The following is a 14,546-nucleotide window of genomic DNA, read 5'->3' as shown; positions in this document are numbered from 1 at the left end:
CCTCGTTGTGATTGCTTCTTGTGATTATAATTTCTCTCCCTCTATTCTCTCTTGCTCTCTTGCACTCTGATTACAAGCTTCCGTGATCGGCAAGCGAGCTGACAAGTAGGCTTGCGGCGGTGGGAAGGACCGTCGCGTCGCGCTGACCCATTGAAGGAAATAGGCCCGTGACAAGTGGTACCAGAGCCCGTTCTCATGCTGGGGAAGGGACTCCGGAGTCGGTGTCGTCAGACACGCCGACAAGCTGCGGTTTGTGAGCAAGACATCTTGACGCCTTATCAAAACTTGCGCAACACCAAAGGCAAGGCAGTTGCTGAAGCTGAGGAGATGAGTTCACCTCGGGGCCAAGAAGAGTTGACTGCAACTGTTAACAAGCTGGTGGAAGAGGTGACTTCGCATGAGAAAGCGATTTCACGTGCATGTGAATCATTCAATGAATTGAATGATGTGGTGGCAAGCCTGCAAGAGCAGGTTAACTTATTAATGGGGCAGGTCACTTGGTTGACAACTACAGTGGCCGACTTACAGACTGAAGTAGGGGAGCTTCAATTGAAGAACCGTACGTTGCAGCGGACGGTGACCCTAAATGACAGAAATGGTGAGAGGCCATCAAGGATTGATGTGCCAAGACCCGCAAAAATTCAATGGTTCTCGTGACAGCAAGGCCATTGAGAACTTCTTGTTCTAAGTAGAAGACTACTTGGATATCCAGAATGTGACCCTTGAAGATCTAAGAATTAAGGCTGCAGCGACCTTACTTGATGGTGATGTTATCGCTTGGTGGAGGCGGAAACGCAATGACATGGAGAGGAGTCAATGTGTGATAGACACCTTTGATGACTTCAAAGTAGAGTTGCGCAACTACTTCATGCCAAGAAATGAGCAGAGACAGGCTTACCGGATGGTTCGTGAGCTCAAACACACTGGTTTGTTGCAAGACTATGTCAGAACATTCCAGAAGCTTATGCTGGAGATACCTAACATGCCAGAAGATGACATGCTCAATTGGTTCATTGTGGGACTTCAGTCATGGGCACAGTCTAAAGTGAAAAGGAGCAACCCCCGTATTTTGGAAGATGCATATGTGGCGGCAGAGCGCTTAGTTGACACTCAGCGCAAGCCTTTCACCCCATCAACCAAAGTTGGGAAGAAGCCTGACCACGGAGGCAAGAAGAATGAGCAACGCAATGATAAAGGTGAGGCGTCGACACGCCATCAATCCGAAAAGAAACATAACTTCACAAAGCATAACAACAACAACAAGGGTGCGGTTGTGACATGTTGGTTCTGCGTCGATAGACATATCGCCAGGCAGTGCCCAAAGTGCCTTGTAAAGGACGATGGGCAAGCCAATGCTGCACAGGAAGAATGCAGCGATACTGAATGCAGTGACACTGAGACCATGCAACTAAGGGTGGCAATCGGGTCGGGTTGGCGGGTTGGCGTGTCAGCATACCTCAACCCGAACCCGACCCGTTTAATAAACGGGTAACCCGACACGACCCGCCAACCCATTTAATAAATGGGTTGGGTCGGGTAAACGAGTTTTTAGGTTCGCGGGTCGAGTTGGCGGGTTGACGGATCGGGTTGGCAGGTAGGCAGGTTGGCGGGTCGGGTTGACGGGTCGGGTTGGCGGTCGGGTTGGCGGGTTGACGGGTCGGGCAGACGGGTTGGCGGGTTGACCCACCCGCCTAACCCGTTTATTAAACGGGTCAGCCGGGTTGGCATACCCCCAACCCGAACCCGACCTGTTTAATAAACGGGTTACACGGGTCAACCCGTTTATTAAACAGGTTGGCTTAAGCCCAACCCGAACCCGCCTAAGAGGCGGGTTGGCGGGTCGTGTCAGAAATTGCCACCCCTACATCAACCAAGGATGAGGGCCATGCGATCGATTAACGCAGCTAGAAGTTGCACAACTAAGAACATGCAGGTCAGTAAGGAACTTATGTACATAGAAGTCATTATGAATAGAAAGTCTACTTCAGCAATGGTAGACTCAGGGGCCACACACAACTTTGTCTCGCGGGAAGAAGTAGAGCGGTTGAGCTTGAAAACTGGGCCAAAACAGAGTACTATCAAAACAGTAAACTCTGAGACCAAGCCCATCCTTGGTGAAGCAAGAGATGTGGCTACTCAAGTGGGGAGTTGGGTTGACAAAGCCAACTTCTCTGTGGTGCCCCTGGATGATTTCAAGGTGATTCTGGGTATGGAGTTTCTGCGAAGCCAGAATGTTATGATGCTGCCAAAGTTTAACACGTTGACGATCATGGGGTCAGACCTGTCACACACAGTGCAGTGCCTTACGCAGAAAGGCAAGTCTTCTGTGTTATCGGCAATGCAACTGAAGAAGGGTGTCAAGCATGTGGAGCAAACATTCTTAGTTGCAGTGCATGCAGATGAAGGGAAGGTAGAAGCAGCAGTGCCGCCGACCCTAACCCCACTATTGGAGGAGTTTCAGGGGGTGATACCCCCGGAATTGCCAAAGCGTCTTCCGCCAAGACGTGAGGTCGACCACAAGATTGAGTTGACCCCGGGAGCGAAGCCTCCTTCAATGGTTCCATACCGTATGGGGCCAACTGAGCTGAAGGAGCTACGCAGGCAGCTAGACGTGATGTTGGACGCAGGCATTGTTCGTCCATCAAAAGCCTCATTTGGTGCTCCGATCCTTTTCCAGATGAAACATGATGGCTCTAAACGGTTATGTGTGGATTACCGTGCTTTGAACAAGGTCACGGTGAAGAACAAGTACCCATTGCCATTGATAGCGGACTTGTTCGATCAGCTAGGCAGTGCCCGTATCTTTTTCAAGCTATATCTACGATCGGGTTACTGGCAGGTGAGGATTGCCGAAGGTGATGAGCCAAAAATAACTTGCGTCACCCGCTATGGTGCTTACGAATTTCTAGTAATGCATTCGGGTTGACAAATGCTCCAGCCACATTCACGACTTTAATGAACCAGATCTTCTACCCTTACTTAGACAAGTTTGTTGTAGTCTACCTGGATGATATCGTGATCTACAACAGCAACATGGAGGAACATGTCGGGCACTTGCAAACAGTGTTTCAGGTGCTGAAGGAGAATGACCTCTGTGTCAAATGAGAGAAGTGTCTCTTCGGGCAGGAGGAGATCAGCTTCCTTGGCCATGTTGTGGGGCGTGGTGTGCTGCGTATGGATGAGCAGAAGATAAGGGCCATCCAGGAATGGGTTCCGCCAAGCAAAGTGCCAGAATTGCGGTAATTCCTCGGTTTGACAAACAATTATCGGTGTTTCATCGAAGGTTATTCCCTCATTGTTGCGCCCCTCACAAATTTGTTAAAGAAGAATCGGGTATGGCTCTGGACAGGAGCGTGCCAAGATGCCTTCGATGGCTTAAAGAAAGCCTTAGTGAGGGAGCCAGTGCTGCGACTGCCTGATCATTCGAGACCCTTTGAAGTCCATACTGATGCCTCAGACTTTTCCATTGCCAGAGTTATTATGCAAGATGGTCATCCGATCGCATATGAGAGTCACAAGCTAAAGGATGCAGAGAGGCGTTACACAGTGCATGAACGTGAGATGACCGCCATTGTGTATTGCCTCAGGACCTGGCGGCACTACCTTTTGGGTGCCGAGTTCATCGTCAAGACGAACAATGTGGCCACGAGTTATTTTCAGACACAGAAGAAGTTGAGGCCTAAACAAGCTCGATGGCAGATGTTTTTGACTGAGTTCGACTTTGCCTTGGAGTACAAGGTTGGAAAGACCAATGTTGTGGCGGATGCCCTGAGCCGTAGGGCTGAACTGGCAGCTGCGCGCGCGGAGTCTTCCGAAGTGCATTTGGAGGGTGCATTGTTGAGCCGCATCCGCGAGGGTACGCAGCAGAATCCGACCACACAACACCTTGTTTCTCTAGCGCAGACAGGGAAGACTCGACGATTTTGGCTACAGGATGGCCTTCTCGTAACAAAAGGGGGATGCATCTTTGTACCACGGTGGGGAAGCATACACTATGGGCCGGCCATCCTGGTCAGGAGCAGACCTTAGCACTTCTTGAGCGCGGCTACTATTGGCCGTAGATGAGAGACGACGTTGAGGGGTATGTGCGGACATGTCTCATCTGCCAGCAAGATAAGGGGACAAACCAGAAAGCTGCCGGTCTCCTTGAGCCTCTACCAATTCCAGAACGTCCTTGGGATAACATCTCCATGGACTTTATTGTTAGTCTGCCGAGGGTAGAGGGCCTCAGTTCTATTTTGGTTGTGGTGAATCATTTCTCAAAGTATGCCACCTTCATCCCAGCTTTCAAGGAGTGCCCTGCAGAGAAGACTGCAGAGTTGTTCGTAAAGCATGTGGTGAAGCACTGGGGCATACCAAAGAGCATTGTGAGTGATCGCGATGCTCGCTTCACGGGCAAGTTCTGGCGTGAAGTATTTCGGCTACTTGGCTCTGAGTTGCTGTTTTCAACAAGCTTCCATCCGCAGACAGATGGGCAGACAGAGCGTATCAACGGGATACTGGAGCAGTACCTTAGGCACTTTGTTAGTGCCAATCAGAAAAATTGGGTGAAGCTCCTTGATGTGGCACAGTTTTGTTATAATCTGCAGAAGAGCGAGTCTTCAGGCCACAGTCCGTTTGAGATAGCCACGAGGTAACAGCCACTGACCCCGCACACTCTTGCCACACAAGAAAAGGGAAGGCCATCATTCGCCTATCAGTTTATTCGCGACTGACACGAATAAAATGAGTTGGCGAAGACATTCTTACATAAAGCAGCAAAGAGAATAAAGAAGTGGGCGGACAAACACCGTCGGCCCGCAGGGTTCCAAGGTGGGGACCAAGTGTTGGTGAAGTTATATCCTGCTCGCACAGGCATCTTTCGTGGGCGGCACCGCGGACTACTCAGAAAGTATGAGGGACCCTTCACCATCACAAAGAAGGTGGGCAAGCTGGCATACAAGCTGGAGTTGCCCCCATACTTCAAGGTGCACCCGGTGTTCCACGTGTGCAACCTCAAGCAGTTTCATCCAGATGATGGAGACCCGGAACGCAGTGTGCCACAACGCGCTCCTATCATGTAGAGGGCCCCGGCAGCACAATGGGCCGAGAAGCACCTCAGTCAGATCCTTCGCCATAAGGTCAACTACTTGGGACAAACGAAGAAATACTTGGTGCAGTGGGAGGAAACAACGGAACTAACGTGGGAGCCTGCATTTCGAATGAACAGCCGCTACCCGGCTGAAGTCAGGGCTTACCACGAAACAGATGGCGCCGAGGACGGCGCATGATTTGAAGGGGAGAGATGTTCCCTTGCGACTTATAGTGTACAATTGCGCTTAGAGTCTGTTTTGCTTTTGTTGAGTCTGATGTAAGTTGTCCGGTTCAGGTGAATCAATACCCCGAAGGGGCAGCCCATATACTTGAACTGTAATAGCCTGCCGGCAAAATTGTGAATGAAGTAAATGCGTTGAGCTTTCTTTTGTTCACCCTCGTTGTGATTGCTTCTTGTGATTGCAATTTCTCTCCCTCTATTCTCTCTTGCTCTCTTGCACTCTGATTACAAGCTTCCGCGATCGGCAAGCGAGCTGACAAGTAGGCTTGCGGCGGTGGGAAGGATCGTCGCGCCGCATTGGCCCATTGAAGGAAATAGGCCCGTGACAATAACGGTGCCTTAAGATATCACCATATATTTATAACAACGATATTATAATAGTCATTACATATGTCACCGTTATAAACATATTTATACCGACCTTAGCTATCATTGTTATATGATACAGTTATAATGATGACCTTGTATATCACCGTTAAATAATATGCTTATAAACTCTATAACTGTGACATAAATATCGTTGTTATTGAGTTTATAATTAGTTTGATTTTTTTTCTCTCTTCGGCCTTCCTCCTCTATGCTTGAGTGACACCGCTGGCCTCCTTCTCAAAGGTATCTCTCTTCTTCTTTCCTCATTGCCGCAAGTGCCAAAACTAGCCCCGACTGATTTTGGATTAAGGGTTGCATATGCTCGTAGAAAGAGAACGAGAGAAGTGGGTTGCAGCTATAAACACAACTAGTCTTCTTTAGCAAGGAAAAACAAAATAGAGTAAGAATAGAAGCATAAGTGACATAACAAATTCAACTTTCAGTGTGCATATGATTTGGGTTCTGTATGAGTTCTTAATATCATGTTTTTTTTTTTTCTGAAGGAAGAGTTCTCAAGATTGTCTTGTTACCTGTGATCTTCGGAAGCAGATCAGGTCATGCTGAAAATGAGGGTTTTCGCTCATGCTGACATCGTGGCCATCCGATTTGCATTTTAAAAAGCTCAAAAGTCAATAAAACCACGTGGCATTCATCCAAAATGCAAACAGACGGCCACGATGTCCGCATGAGCTAAAACGCTCATTTTCAGCATGACCTGATCTGCTTCCGTGATCTTCATATTGCCAACCTTCATATTGATCTGCATTTGTCCTCATTCTTGCATTGTTATGCATACCATCTGTCACTTGTGTTGATGTGTACCTTCTAATAAATGATGTTGCAAACCATCATCTTGGATTTAATTTAACCGCCCTTTTATTTTCAGTTAACCATTTGTGATAAGCGTGTTCCCTACAACGTGTTGCACTTTCATGGAGTTGACCAATTGTTTGAATGGAAGGCTTCCCTACAAAGTTTTTTTTTCAAATTTAAATTCTTTGGTTATCTGTTATAAATATATCTGTTTAAATTTAAATTTAAAATTTAAATTCTTTCAAATTGTTTGAATGGAGTTGACCAATTTGTGATAACTCTTTCTTTAAAAATATATCTGTTATTAGAGATAGATTCTTTGGTTAGGCTGTGTCGTAGAATGTGCCTGCAAATATTGTTGTCTTTAGCATCATTTCGGGAAATTCGCCCAGTCGTGCGCGATAACCGTCTCTCTCATGTGATAATAATCTGTAATTTGATAATTAATTCTCGTCTTTTTTTTGTTTGATTGACTGTCTATGTTGATTCTGATTTCAGAGCTAGGGTTTTCCAATTAGGTTTGTTGCATGTTTGATTTTGCAATGGTTCTTTTGTTTGACATGGGTTGTGAATGATGGATTAGGGTTTCTAATCTGTAGTTTCGCAGTGGAAACATTAGGTTTGTGATATGTCTCTTCTTGTTTTTGCTTGCCTTCCTTTTGTCGAAAGCAAGAGAGATTCCTTCCTTGATCCTTTTCTTTCTCCACATGTTGGATGTGCTGTGATCATTTCATAATAATGTTTTTTTCAGATTTTTTTCAGTTGTAAAGGGAGTTTAATGGTGAAGTATTTTATTGGAATTACTTGCCATGAGTAAAGACTTGGGAGGTGAGATGTTTGGATGGTGGCAGTTTCAATTGTATGCCAGAGTTGGTTTTTGTTACAGACTACATTGATGTATGCTTTATTGTGCCATTCATGTTATTTTACTTGCTTTGCAACCTTAGAATTATCTTGACATTGCTATTAATAGTATCAAAATTATAGATTTACCTTATTTTAATTGGTTATTTGTTCTTGTAGATTCTTAAAGAGAACAAAGACAAACGAGATGCAGAGTTCAATGAACAGTTCAAACATAGTAAGCGACACACAATCAAAACTTTTTGACTCTTCATCATTTTTTCAATTGGTTGGATCCAATATTTGTGTGTTATTACTTCATTGATGCATCCCAGACCTGTTTAAAATTCACATATCATCCATATTACTGACCTGTGAAAGGACCATATAATCCTAAAAGTTTAGATATTTCATTTTTTTTCTTATTTTTTGTATGTTGTATTTTTATTACACTTTTTCACATATGACATAGCTTTATCTTTTCTCTCTGTTATTTCTGCAAGTTAGGTCTTTTTGTTGATGGTTGCAGATTAAGAGTATAATCTTTTAGGTTACTTAGGATGCTTGACTGGTATGGCATTTATCATTTGCCTAAGAGTCAATGGTTTTCACTACTGTAGCTTACTATGAGCACCCTGAAACTACAGTAGTTGTAGATTTTGATGTCTTGTTTCCACTAATTTAGGATGCCTAACCAATCATTCTGTTAAAGGGGTCTCTCTCTCTCTCTCTCTCTCTCTCTCTCTCTCTCTCTCTCTTTTCTTCCAACGCTGCTGAGCTGCAACACCCCGATGCCAGCGATGCGGGTGAACTGCTACCGTCCGGTAAGCGCCACCCTTCCTCTTTATCTCCAAGGGCAAGAACCAGAGGGTCGTTTGTCCCCAATCTCTCTAAGCCCTCGCCCTTCTTTGCCCTAGTTGTAGCCTGCGACCGTACCTGGAGGCTCTCTCGATAACCCTCCCCCCCTTCCCTTTCCTTTCTTCCTACACTCTTCCAGCCCTATCCTGCTTTTTCTGGTAGCCCCTGCTCCCATCGACGCCGGAGAAGTTCCGGTGACTCTTAAGCGTAGTGACCTCCACAACAACGTTGTCCCTCGTCGGAGCTACCATCGCCCAACCTCTCGACCTCCTCTGCAGCGATGCCCCTCGCTGCGCAGGAGCCACCATCGTCCCTCTTCCTCTGCTGTGGCACCCCTAACTAAGTTGGAACCTCCATCGCCCAACCTGCTCTGCAGTGACGCCCTTCTCCGTGCGGGATCCACCATCGCCCGACCAACTCTGCAGCGACGCCCATCGCCGCTCAGGAGCCACCGTCGCCAGACTACCCCTCCAGCTTCGCCCTGCCTTCGCCCGACCTTTGGGTCATCCTCTGCATGGTCGTGCCTCACCGCATCGGAGCCACCATCGCCCGACCTCTACAGCGTCGTCCCTCACCGCAACTGGAGCCAACACCAGCTGCAATCGCCCACCATCCCTCAGGCATCAAGTTCTTTGGCATTTTGAGAGGTTTTATGACTGCTGAAAAGGTCGACCTCCCACTGCAACCGTCCACCATCCCTCCGGCAGCCAGGTGCTCTCTCTCTCTCCTTTCTTCCTCATGAGTTGCTCGTTGCAAATTTTTCTAGGGTCTTGCTTCTGATCGCTCTTTGGGAGCAAATCGGAGGGCCCTCCATATCATTCAGGATGCTCTTAATGACTGGTGTGCAGCATTCGCCCTTCGACGGTAGGGTTTCGATGTTGAGCTACCGTTTAGACTCAAGCACCAATTATTTTTCAATCTCTCGGATGTCTTCGGTTCATGCCTGGATGCAGGCTCTCTTCATATCCCAGACGTCAAAAAATTTATCTGTTATGTTAGGAGACAACCTCTCGAAGTCACTTCTGTCATGGCGTTGCTTGACCCGCCTTTCTTTTTTCGGGAGCTTCCACATTGGGTCGCTGATCGAGGCTGGCAGCAGGTTCAGCCTCCATGGCAACGCTCCTTTTGTGCTTTTCGCACAATATCTCAGTTGCGTCGCGCTAGACCGGGAGATTGGTGGTGTGCTTCATGTTTTTCTCTTAATTTTCAGAAACGCTTTGATTGTCATAGGTATGGTTCATCTTTCCTTGCTCATCATCATCCTTTTTGGAAGCGAAGGCGAATAAGTGTTCCTCACAACCATTCAACCAGGAAGCCTCTTGACTCCCACGAATCTCCTATGTTGGGGAGCCACTTTGCCTGTCAGAGTTCTAAGCGACCTTCGTGACATACTTCTTTTTCGCCATGGGTGCATATTGAAGATCTTTAGGATCCAAAGATTTCTTTTCTTGCCATCAAGATTGGGGCTATCTAGGTCCTGGTCCAATTATCACATGCTCTGCCCAGGCACTTCACCTAAAAATCCTTTTCTACTATCGCTCTGACTATATCATCTACACCTCCGGCGTATGTTGCCAAACCCAGCACGTCTGTTTGACTTCTCGTATCTCGCTTTCAACGACCGCCGAACGTACTGTTGGGGGGGGGGCATGATTTCTATCGCAACTAGTTTTGATTATTATCCTACCGATGATAAGTCCATTATTATTTCCCATGCTCATGCCCATCATGGTTTCTCTGTCAGTGACTCTGTGCCTTTCACGACTAGGGCCCCTTCTCGAGGTGGATTGACAGCTTGGTTAGATAGTCATGCAAAAGGTGGTAAAAGGTCAATTTTGCCATCGTCTTTCATTATTTTTCCATTGAGGCGTTTTGATTATATGGTGGTTCACTTTATAGCGTTTAATGCTCGTTCCACTGAGACTCACAGATGCATGATTATTGGTCTATCGGTTCCTTTTCCTTTATCGTCAATCGTCAATGAGGCCACTACTACTGCCTCTACCATCACTGATTATGTGTGTAGTTTTTGGAGGTGTGTGGCTCTACATTCTGCTCCACCAGTTCCTCGACAGTTCCCCACTCTGTCGCCTTTGGGTGTTGAGGTTGAAGAGGCAGCCCAGATGCTTGATATCTCTCTCTCCTCATCGCAGTTGATTCATATAATTGTCGACATGGTATCTACCATCTCGGCAGTCTCTACTATCCTATGTGGCTCCTTAGATCCTTCACTTGATGTTGTCTCTGGTCTAAGGGGTGATTCTTCAGGTTCTTCGAGGGCTACTAAGCGTATGGAGGTTGTTCGGCACCGGCATGTCAGCAGTGGTAGTAGAAGCAAGATGAGCAACTCTCTCAATGTAACGACTTTCGATGGTAGATCTCCACAAAGGTCGGCGAGGCCACACACTCCCCAGATTTTTTCAGATTGTGTCTCATGAAGTCTCTTTGTTGGAATATCATGGGATTGAATTGCCCCTCTAAGCGTATGTTTTTGGCTAATTGGGTTAGACATGAGAAGCCTGACCTGATTGCTATCTGTGAAACTAAGATGGAAGAAGTTTCTCGTTCTGTTGCCTCTGGTATATGGAGGGGTGCTGACTATTTTTTTAAGCCTGCGGTCAGCCATGCTGGTGATATCCTTATTTTGGGGAAGCAATATTTAAATATTTCTCAATTGGACATGGGTCTGTTTTCATTGTCTGTTGCCCTCACTTTGCGAGACAGTGGCAGGAGGGTTGTGGTCACTATTGTGTATGACCCTAATCACGTTGTCATGAGGCCTGCTTTCTGGAATAACTTAAATAGGATCGTCTTCTCAAACAGGGAGTATCATTTTCTTATGGGGGACTTTAATTGCCTTTTGTCTATTCAGAATTCTAATAACCTCGTTCTTCCCAATCCATCCATGCGAGGTTTTCAAGATTTTGTTAATTAGCATCACCTTTACCCAATTCCTTTTATTAGGGAGCATTACTCTTGGTCGAATAGGCGGATTCGCCCATACTGCAGAGTTCTTGACAGGGTTTTTGTCACTCCAAATTTGCTGGATCTCATTCCCGATGTCAAGTGTGTCTTGCTGGCTCCCTCTATCTCGGACAATGGTCAGTTAATCACTATTAGGGGGGGATGGTTTTAAACACGCCAGGAGTTTTGTGTTTGAACAATGGTGGCTCTAAGAGCCAAACTTTCACACTATTATTTCAGACTCTTGGAACAAGCCTTCCAATGAGCAGTGGACAACTATCCGGTGTCATGAGAAGTTGTCTCGTCTCGCTAAGGATATCAAAGCTTGGCTCCATAATTGAGATGCGACTAAATTTCAGTAAATGGCTACTTGGGAGCAAGAGATTTCAACATTGTATCAAACTATGTCTTCCCCGGAGTCTCTATCTGATTCTCACCTGTAGAGTTTGCAGGACAAATCTATTGAGTTATCAACACTTTTGATGAACTGGAGGGTCAAAGAGGAAATTAGATGAAAGCAACGGGCAAGGGTGAAATGGCTTGCGGCCGGAGACGACAATACTAAATTTTTTCACTCATATGCTTCTCATCGTTATAGGAGGAATGTCGTCCCATCAATCACCATTGGGAGTGTTTCGTACCTTAATCAACACGTTATTTTAGCTGTCACTTAGTATTTTAAAGATTTATATTTTGTTTCACTTACTGCGAAGGGTGTCATTGGTCCTGTTTTTGTCGGTTTGATTCGGCAAGATCAAGCCAGAATTATGCAAATGAAGTTCTCTGAAGATGAGATTTTTAGGGCCATCAAAGGTTTGTCGGGGTGGAAAGCTCCAGGTTCTGATGGGTTTCATGTGGATTTCTTCAGAATTTTTTGGTCTTGTGTGAAGACTGATGTTATTAGCATGTTTGATGAGTTCTATCGTAACTCTAGATTGCCTATTCAAACCCACTTGGCAATTATTTCTTTAATTTCGAAAGAGGATGCTGCCACTGATATTTCTAGGTTTCGCCCGATTTTTGTTATGAGTGCCCTTTATGGGATGATTGCTAAGGTATTGGCTAATAGGTTGAAGGTCGTGGCTCACCAAATTTTTTCGAACTCTCAGTTCACCTTTATCCACAATAAGAGGATTCACCATTCATTCATCTTGGCCTCTGAAGTCATTCACTCCTTACATCTTAGTGGCCAACCTTATTTTTCTCTTAAATTAGATTTTCATAAAGCCTTTGATTCTGTGCATTGACCCTTCTTATTTCAAATGTTATCCAATTTTGGCATTGGTCGTCGTTTTTCTGGGTGGGTGAAGAAATTGGTCTCTAATGCTCATGCCATGATTAAGATTAACGGCACTAGAGGTGGCTGGATCAAGTTGGGGCGTGGATTAAGGCAAGGCTGCCCTCTCTCGCCTTTGTTGTTCAATGCCATTGTTGAGGGTCTCGTGGTGTTGCGGAGAAGCGCCTGATAGATCCTCTAGATGTTTCAGATTTTTTGGACCATATTCTTATTTATGCTGATGATATGATTATTTTTAGGCGAGCAAACATACAACAAATGCTTAGATTCGAGCTTATTCTCTAGTTCTTTCTTTCTCTTTATGGGCTTTCCCTAAATGATAGCAAATGCTCTCTTACTATGTTCTATGTTCCGTCTCCTATGCTTGCAGTGGGTCAACAGATTTTTAATTGTGTAATCTCTGAGTTGCTGATGACGTATTTGGGTCTGACGTTACAAGTGAAGCGCCTCTCTTCCGCTGTTTGGGCTCCAACTATTTAAAAAGTGAAAAGCAAGCTTTTTCTGTGGCAGACGTCTTATCTCTCTATTGCTGGTCGTTTGACTTTAATCAGACATGTTCTTTTTTCTATCCTTGAATTCTTCATGTCAATGTTTGTGATGCCTGTGGGGGTGGAGAAGCAAATTTTTCATTTAATGACGAATTTTCTTTGGTCTGGGTGTCAACTTAAGAGTAAGTGCCATTTGGTTGGTTGGCGAACGGTGGTGTTACCTAGGCGTATGGCTGACTTAGGTGTTTTTGCTCCAAGACAGAGGAGTATTGCTCTTGTGGCCAAGCAATGTTGGATGGCCTATCAACCAGGCTCTCCATGTGCTCGCTTGCTTCATGCTAAATATGGTGCTCCTGATTTATCGTATTTTTGCCATGAAACCCGGGGGTTGGCGATCTCACACTTGCGAAGCATGTGGCTGAGAGCCTTATCGTCCTTCAGAGATCAAACTGGGGATGCTGAAAATTATGATCAGTGATTGCAATGGGCGATTGCACCAAATGGTGTGTTCCACACCCACAAAGTATATAGATCGTTGCTCCCCCCAGGGGCAGATTGGTTTCCTGAGTGTGCGTGATGGGGTAAGGGCCTTTCTCCAAGATCTCGGGTCTTGGCTTGGTTAATTTTGCATGATAGGGTTCAGACTCACAGTTATTTAAAGAAGTTGTGCTTTCAGTTTCCAAGTTGGTGTGTGTTGTGTCAAGCTGCTGAATAAACTACTTTTCATTTATTTTGGTCCTGCCCAATCTTTGTGGCCCTATTTAATAGGACGTGGAGATCTCCGAACGTAATTGTCAAATAGGAGTCTTTTGCACTTGATCTGCTCTTGGGCCCTATTGAAATTAGACGATGCAAGGGGTGGAGACTGATCTGGAAGACATGGTTGCTTACTACTTGGTGGTTTGTTTGGATGGCACGCAATGATGCTACTTTCCGTCAAATTCTGATCATCCTTAATCATCTAGTCCATAAAATCATGGTTGACGTATATGCGATTTTACGTATGCATCTTAGAGACCTCTCCTTTCATCTGAACAACGTTCACTCAACGGTGGTTTCTTCTAATCCAGCGGATCCTGGCTGGCTTTGTTGTTTGTTGCTAGTTGTCTGTAGTTTCTTTTTCTTTAGCTTTTGTTTTTTCTATATTTTAGTTTTATTTTCTATTGTGTTCGGTTCATGGGTTCAACATTTTGTTGATCTTCATGAGTATTAATGTTGATATTCTTTGGTCTCTCTCTCTCTCTCTCTCTCTCTCTCTCTCTCTCTCTATATATATATATATATATATATATATATATATATATACTGTAAAGTCTTAATTTTGTTTAGTTCACACTTCTTATTGTTCATTGTTTCCATTGTAGTAGAATCAGAACAGGCTAAGCTGAATAAGGAGAAATTACAGGCCACCAACTTTCACATGGTGGGTAACTATTTCTTTCTTTCATTATTGGTGGGTTTTATGTAAAACCACCCGACAATGTAGGGTGGGAAGATAAGGAAAAAAAATAAAGGGGGGATAACAGAGGGAAGTTATCTCCCCAGTTATCGGAACTCCCCGTGAGGGGAGCGGTTGCCACATATGATCATCGTCGGGGGG

This window comes from Nuphar pumila, chromosome 4 (genome assembly GCF_984573655.1).
Source record: "Nuphar pumila chromosome 4, dmNupPumi1.hap1.1, whole genome shotgun sequence".
Classification (NCBI taxonomy): Eukaryota; Viridiplantae; Streptophyta; class Magnoliopsida; order Nymphaeales; family Nymphaeaceae; genus Nuphar; species Nuphar pumila.
This window is presented reverse-complemented; position numbering follows the sequence as displayed.